We start from the raw sequence: 8,966 nt of genomic DNA, 5'->3' as shown, positions 1-8,966 counted from the left end.
GCATTATTTATTTATTTATTCACGTTTTCTTTAAAAAACAGGGTTGTCCCATTCAAGCCAAATGGCTTGCTTTACAAGGGAGCCCTGTCAAAATGTACATACATAATGAACATAACATATATACAAAAAAAAACAGTGAACGAAAATGAATAAAGACAACGCTTTGCATTATTATTATTTTTTCTCCTTATTCTTCTTCCTTCTCTTATTTATACCAGCTACAGTCATTCTCACTTTTGGACATGGTAGATGCAAGCGTAGTATACAAGTGCTTCATGGACCCTCCAGGACATTATATACTTTGGCCGAGTCAATGAATAAGATGTAGGCCTAGACTATGTAAAACTCGTTTGTGTGAGTGTGTGAGTGGGGAGGGTTGTGAGGGTGTGTGTGTGTGTGTGTGTGTTTGTGTGCGTGGCTCACATATATGTCATGAATTTTGTTTTCTATTATTTGTTAAAGTATACATCCAAAGAATCAAAAGTATTTTATAATGACTTTATGTGGTCATCATTGTAAAGGGGAAGTATTACTAATCAGATATATAACTTCACTTTTCAAAATAGTGATCAGAGATTGCAGAAATCAGCTCTCAAAAATGATTTATTTTCATGCCATATTTCTGCCTTCCACCGGTCCTCTTGCGAGCTCCAGCTGAGTGACGTCACACAATGAGCAGTGAGCAGCTGAGCTGACAGCAGCCCATTGGAGACGATCTTTCCAATCAGCGTTTTTTGCTCTTAGAATTGTTTATTCCTCTTAAGATTGGTCTTGTTATATAGATAAAAGTTTGAATTTACTGAACAGTGAAAAAAAGTGCACATTTAACGTATTTTGGTAACCGATATTTAGCTTAGAATTTTTTTTTTTTTCAAGAAATATATGTGAATAAACAAAGCATATTTTCACGTAGAAATCACACTTGCGTCACATTAATGTTATAGTCAATATAAAGCATAGACATTCTTCTTTATGACTGAACAAAAATTATGAAATTTCATTAAGTAGCAAAGTCAGGAACCACAAAAAAAACACGGCAATATCCATCGCGAAATGACTGAAATTGCAGTTGAATTGCCGAAGCATTATTAGGAAACAGCTGCGAGCGGACTTTCTTTCATATATCTTAAAAATGACATCAAGTTAGGGCGATGGTCTGTGGCCAAATGCGTTGGCCATTGTTTTGTCATGTGCGAGGACCCTGGTTCGAAACTCGAATTTTTTTTTCTGGGTATTTTTTTTTTATTCCTTCCCCGTCCCTACCCATCTTTTTTTTTCTCTTTTTATTTTCTTGTGAAATTCTATTCAGACCTGTATTTATCAAATCTTGCTTCTTAATTGCTGCTTTTGATTTTCAAGTTCTTGATTAGATTATTTCTACTCTTATTTGGGATGGGAGGGGTAGAGTTAAAAGTCAAGTCCACATCAACTAAAAATTATTTGAATAGAGTGATTTCCCTTGTTGTTTTTACTCAAAACAGTCATATACACAAAACAATGATATGCAAATTAGAGTTGTCACTCACATCACATTCGTTTCTATTTTTTGTGGCATTTTGTTTTTTATTCTTTGCAGATTTGACGATAGGAAACTCTTCATCTGATCACAATAGGTTATATTTACGGAACTGTTAAAATAGTAATTATATAAATTTGAATCAAAGTTTTTATGAAATTTCCTGCAATATCTTGTTATTTTTCTTTAAATTCAAATGAATTTTTGATTGCGTGGACTTCTCCTTTACTCTTAATGTAGGGAATGCAAAGCAAAATTTATCCAGAAACAAAATTGTCTTAGAATATGCAAATCAGTAATTGGACACATGTTCACTTTTCTTTCATCCAGGCCACTTCCTCACATCCACCAGGCTTTCAGTCTTATAACAAAAATGATGAACCATCACACAACATTCACAGTGCTTAACAATAAATATTTCACTTCTGTTCATACATGCAATAAATATTGTGGAAAACAAATAAAAGGCGTACCCATATTCAAATACCGTTTAAAAGGACAAATATATTATACCTTTCGAGAAAAATCAGCACGTTAAATATCTGATAACAAAACATAATTATGGGGCACTGCAAGAAACTTATGTTCAATTGCAAATCAAGCGTAAGTCTTAAATTCAAATTCAAGCGTAATAAGGTCGAGTTGCAATCGCAATTCAACTACATGTTTAATCAAAGGACTTACCCTTGATTTGGGACGTGTGATTGAGTATAACATTTCTCGCAAAATGCCCTAGTAACATTTAAATTGTTCTTTCGTTTTAAATTGTGTGTTATTATTTTTGACAAGCTGTATTCCTGTCCAAGTCAAATTTCTTAGTTCTCTCCAAAACTGTGCTCAAAATTGTTTCCAAGATTGATAAAGAAATTTTTTCTTTTGTATCATTATCAGTCCACAACTTGCAAACCGTAGGTCCTGGAAAGAGTGAAGAAAAAAATGGCTATATCCAAATCATAGTAAAAGGACATGATGGAATCTCCCAGATTGAGGTAGCAAGCAGAGACCAGAAGTCACCAGAGTCAGCAATTGTGCAGATCTGTGTGTAGAAGAGAGAAAAAAATAAATAGTTTAAATAATCAAATCAAAGTATGAATTTAATTATCGTGATGATTGATGACGTGCGGTGGCATGTAATTCCCGGTCAACAACAAATGATAGTAGGTTTAGACACCTGAAAAGTTCCACTCAGAACACTGGTGCTCTACCTCAAGTGATGTTTGTGTAGGCCCCACTCCACTTCACTACCGCTACACTACCGTACATGTACGCCACACCTACCCGGGTAGGTGTGTAGCGTAGTGTAGGCTGTAGCAGTACTCCAGTAGTGAAGTGGAGACTACACGAACATCACTTGAGGTACGGTGCTCTCTGAGTCTCTGTGTCATTACAAAGATTGCATTTATCTTCATTGTTGAAGGCATTACGCATACATATATGCAGCAACACTCTAATCAGAAAGAAACACCAGACTCTAATTTTGGCCCACCCAAGGGTTCATTACATGCCGCCGCGCACAGAAAATTCAAGCCATAGAAGTCGTGGACCCAAGAAGTGAGATCCCAGCACGCGCGACCCACTAGTTAGAAATCCACTGCCAAACGCGGTTCGTGGTTAGTATACTAATACTATAACCTCGCAATACGTACTAGTAGTATACTAATACTAACCTCGCAATACGTGTGAGTGATTTTGGCCAGGAATCAGGGTAATCACTGCTGAAAATTTGTCTGGCTTCATGACATCGGCATCATGGTGATATAATTCTGTGTATAATAAAAACTTAAACATTCCTCTAAAACAGCAGATTTTCAGCCATGGTCCATACCACTCAGTGCTCCTAAATAATTTAATCGCCTGCCTGAGGCCGAGTCCTGACCAGTTTTAGAAATCTGAAGAAAAAATCTGCTGGAATTGTGCCACTCACACGTATTAAGTATACTAACCTCGCACCACGAACCGCGTTTGGCAGTGGATTTCTAACTAGTGGGTCGCGCGTGCTTAGCCTGGAGGCGTCTGGGATCTCACTTCTTGGGTCCACAACACACGACTTCTATGGCTTGATTTTTCTGTGCGTGGCGGCATGTAATGAACCCTTGGGTGGAATTGTGCAAAAACATTATGTCTAAAATAAAAACTTTTTAATTTTAATAGTAGTTATGCCAAAATGCATGATTCTAAACTTATATCAGATCTGTATCTGTCATCTGACCTGAATGCATCGTCAGAACAAGTACAGTTTCCAAACATGCTTACCTTGACTTTTGACTGGATCAAACAGCGTAGCCTGCAACATGCATCGGGAGCAAGTGAATGGGACCGTGCAGCTTGGAGTTTTTCAATAGTTAGTAGAGCAACACAACGAAGACTGTCGAGTGGACAAAATCGATCTTTCCAGTTCACAATTCAATAAAAAACGGGCAAAATAACACAGTTCTGGTTCCCTTATAGTCTGAAGTTGTCGAAAACAGAATTCGGATGTCACATTACATGAAGAAAACGGTAAATTCGGAAGATATTGAAGAGGTCAGTAAGGTGATTCAGTGTATTATGCACAGAGGGATGATGAGCTCGATTATTGTGTGACGTCATTATTCTCGACTGTTTTCACTGCGTGAACTGTCGGTCTGGGGGCGGCTGAGGGGCTTAGAATGGTCTCTAATAATTTCATTTCTTGCATTTCCACGACATCAATAAGACTTTTTAGTGACATATTTGTGTATAAAAAGACAAGACCTTTCCATTCATATATAATTTGTCTATAATCATCACTTTCGTGAATTTTCTTTGGATGTATACTTTAATTTCATGTTTATGTTCTTTCCATGTCTCATCTGGTTTTGAATATGTTACTATCAAATCGTTTAAGCGCGTAAAATACTTTCGCTCCCGGATTTTATATTTTAATTATCATAATTTCGTGGCCACCTTTCAAACAACAATATATCAGGCACATAATCAAGTCTTTTTTCGTCTTTTATTGTCTGGCGACGTTGAAACAAATCCCGGTCCGAACTATAAATTCCCTTGTGGTCATTAAGAAACCCGTTAAAAATGACCACAATGGACTGTTGTGTACCACTTGTCAAAAGTGGTATCACACTAAATGTCTCGAGATCTCTTTAAAGGAATATACTAGGCTGTATCAAAAGCCAAATGAGAATTGGATATGTTTAACCTGTTTATTGCCGCCATTTTGTGACTCCATTTTTACACAATCCTTGATTGATGTTCAACCCACCTCAACAATTAATGCACCTCCTATTCCTGAATTTAACACACCTACTGGAATTGATAAGGCTGTTTTATACAAATCATTTAATGATATATTTAAAGCAAAAGGGTTGCATTTCGTTCATTTAAATATCAGATCCATTAAGACGAGATCGTGCAGGCGACCATGGTGGTGGGGTCTGCCTTTATATTAAAAATTATATTGCATTTAATCTAAGAGAAGATCTTACACCTGATGGTATTGAATCATTGTGGATCGACATTCTATTACCACATACAAAGCCTATTACTTTAGGTGTAGTCTACAGACCCCCGAGAGACAATCACTTATTGATTCTCTCCCTGATATATTGGACATATTAACAAAAGATGATGAGATTATACTTTTAGGGGACATGAATATTTGTCTATTACAACAATCAGCACTGACCAAAAGATACAAGAATATTTTGAATTTATATGGTTTGAGCCAACTTATAACAAAACCCACCCGAACTACACCTACCACTTCTTCATTAATAGACCATGTAATTTGTAGTAAAGAAGAAAATATTTGTCAAAGTGGTGTTTTTGAAATTGGCTTAAGTGATCACTTTTTAACGTATTGTTCAAGGAAACTTATCAGGCCTGTATTCGGGCAGCATAGAACTATAAGCATTCGATGTATGAAAAACTATTGTGAAAATGATTTTAATTTCGTTTTATCTCAAATCAAAAGTATTTTCATGTCAGTAGTTGATAAGTGTGCACCTTTAAAACAAGTAAGAATTAAGCAAAGAACAGAAAGATGGATGAACAGTGAAATTATTGGTTTGATAAGACAACGAAATATAGCTTTCAGGAATATGAAAAAGGATATTGGTAATCTAGAACTCGAAAGGAAATTTAAACTATTGCGAAATGTTGTACAAAGGAAAGTGAGGAAAGCTAAAGACGAATTTTTCCAAAATCAAATTGAAGACAATAAACTTGATTCTAGGAAATTATGGAAGAATCTCAAAGAGTTAGATTTAAAAAACAAACAAAAAAAATATTCAGAAAAGTGTTATTAATATTAAAGGGGAATTATGTCATGATAATTTAAAGATAGCCAACGAATTTAACAATTATTTCACAACAGTGGCCGATAAATTAGCTTGTGAGCTCCCCATTACGGACAGAAGTGAGTTTGGGGCCGACAGTCCTAATCTAAAAAAACTATACGACAATAAAGGTATACAAAGAGGCTGTTTTAATTTTTCTCCTGTCACAGAAAAGTTTGTATTTGATGAATTATCCAAGTTGAAAATATCAAAAAGTACCGGACTTGACTTGGTTCCTGCTAGATTTTTAAAGGATGGTGCAAAAAACGTCTTTATACCTTTAACTTACATTATTAACCTATTTCAACTTGTACCTTCCCTGATGAAATGAAAATCGCTAAAGTCACACCACTACACAAAAAGAAAGACAAAACTCATGTTGGGAATTATAGACCTATTAGTGTGTTAAGCATATTGTCGAAAATTTTGGAGAAATGCGTGTATTCTCAAATTGAGAAATACTTTAAAGAATACAAAATCATTTATGAATTTCAGTCTGGTTTTAGGAATGGTTATTTTACTGAAACATGTTTAATTCACTTGTTGGATTTTGTTAGGAATGAAATTTCCGAAGGCCGTTATGTTGGGATGGTTCTTCTTGACTTACAAAAAGCATTCGATACGGTTAATCATGAAATACTCTTAAAGAAATTAGAAGTGATGGGTTTGAATTCAGCATGCTTGAATTGGTTTAGGTCTTACTTGACCAATCGCCGTCAAGTGGTATCCATGCAAAATGTACTTTCATATTCTATGCCTATAAAGTGTGGAGTTCCACAGGGGAGCATATTAGGTCCCATTCTTTTTATGTGCTACATCAATGATGTGTATTTGTGTTAATGAAAGTAAATTACTTTTATATGCAGACGACAGTGTTTTACTCTATTCTGATACAAGTCCTAAGCTGATCGGTGAAAAACTTAGCTTAGAATTATCAAAATTGTGTTAAATGGATGACAGATAATAAGCTTAGCTTACATGTTGGTAAGACTGAAAGTATTTTGTTTTGTTCGCGGGGTAAGTCTAAGCATACAGATGATTTCAATATATACTATAACAATCAATTAATTGAGAGACAGAATTCCGTGAAGTATTTAGGCCTGATATTAAAAAGTGATCTCTCATGTACATCTATGGTTGACTCTATTGTCAAAAAAGCTAATGCTCGCTTGAAATTTCTATACCGGTACCAAAAATGCATGAATACGAAATGAATTGTCTTCAATTACTGATGTAAGGACCCCATTGGAAATAAGCCATCTCGGCTTTCATGGGCAATCCTGTCAAGGTATACACTTCTGTTCATATTTTCTTGTACTTGTTCATAGTTACCTGACAAATAAAATCAATCAATCAATCAATTTCTTCCCTCCATTTTGATCTTTTTATTCTTCTCTTCCTTCTTTTTAATTCCCTTCCTCTGACCTCTGTTTTCCTCTCCAACTTACTTTCACCATTGTCTTGTACAAGTATTATATCATATATACTATTTCTTCTATATATCTGTTGTTTTCGAAATGAATATATTCCACATAGCAGCATACTGACCTTTTATCATCATCCACATGCCTTTATGACATTTTAGGGGTAGTAATTGCATGAAGTTATTAATAACTTATTTTGTTTGTTTATGTACAGTTTTCAATATTGTTATGTATTTTCATCTTTGTGTATACTTATTGTATAATGCCATTGGAAACCAAATATCTTTTTAGGCAGGGGGCGCAAAAACAAGCGAAAGGCCAAAAAAGAGAAAATATATACAAAGTTTAAAAAGGGACAGAAAAGGAAAGGAACCGGTAAGTAAAGGTTAGTAAAATAAATATTAATCTGCCTAAATGTCTTGTAAACTGAAATTTAATTTGCACGTTTCAATTCAGTTCCGTTTGCCTTATTCGTTATCAAGAGAGTGCTCACGATTTTATTGAGTAAATTACTGAACAACAAATCAAAATTTCAGTTCAAATCAAATACCAAATCAAATTCCTGCTATTTTATTGTTTGAGATACCTTTCCTGTTCATCATGATTGCAAAGATGCTACATCTAGTTTTTTTTTTCAGATCGGAATATCAAAAGTTTTCAGAGCGCTTCGCACTCGCATCAATAATTGTTCTGTTAGATACCTATCCCTTTCATTATATGCGAAAAATGCATAGAACGTCCAGTTTTCAGATTGGAATATCAATAATTTTCAGCTCGCGATTCGATTCAATATTGTCTGGTGAGATACCGATCCTGTTCATAATTACAAAGAATGCTTTAAATGTCAAGTTTTCAGGACAGGTTGTTGAAAATTTTCAGCTCGCGCTTCGTGCTCATATTATTCGATTTGTGAGATATATTATGGTTTCACTCAAATATAATTCAATTTTATTCATGTATGAGTGATTTTCACCTAAAGATATGACTGAAACATATTATCAAACAAGACTATGAAGTCACGGTCTCTTGGTTTAAAACAAATATCATATAAGAATGTTTGTCTCAATTAAAGAACATTTTGGGAAGTTCATCCCGCATTTTCTCCAGTTTCATTTCATTTACCTACTAAAGCATGATAACGCAAGGATATTATAGATTTCCAAAGTTATGTAATATAGAGCAGAGACAAAACTCAGGAATGCTCAACATACACAGATGTGCAGCAAACACAAGTACATATTTTATGTAATTGCCAGTTTAGAACCCACAATCAACTTTGGCTTTATGAATCATTGGAGGTAAACAACTTTGACAATCAATGGTACTGAAGGTGTCTTTAAATAAATTCAAAGAAATGTAATGGAGGAATGAACATGAAAAGAAATTCAACTTTAGCCCGATATTTAAAGTTATGAGTTAAGTATAACATAAAGAACAATCAGTGTAAGGGTGCACAAGGTATATCACAGCAATGTTTGCACCAAAAACAACAATGTATTACCAGAAAATTCAATATATCAAGTAATGATCACTCAACGATAATGGATGAATTTATATGAATATATTTTCATCACTTTAAAAATAAACTGGTGTATTTTTGTTTTTTAAGAGCCTACAATACCTTGCACTTTAAACAATGCAGGAACACATAATATACAGTATCCAACACAAGTAAGTACATACACCCAATGTAAAAGCTAGTAAATATCAATG

This window comes from Lytechinus pictus, chromosome 3 (genome assembly GCF_037042905.1).
Source record: "Lytechinus pictus isolate F3 Inbred chromosome 3, Lp3.0, whole genome shotgun sequence".
In the NCBI taxonomy this organism is placed as follows: Eukaryota; Metazoa; Echinodermata; class Echinoidea; order Temnopleuroida; family Toxopneustidae; genus Lytechinus; species Lytechinus pictus.
Note: the sequence above shows the minus strand (reverse complement) of the source record.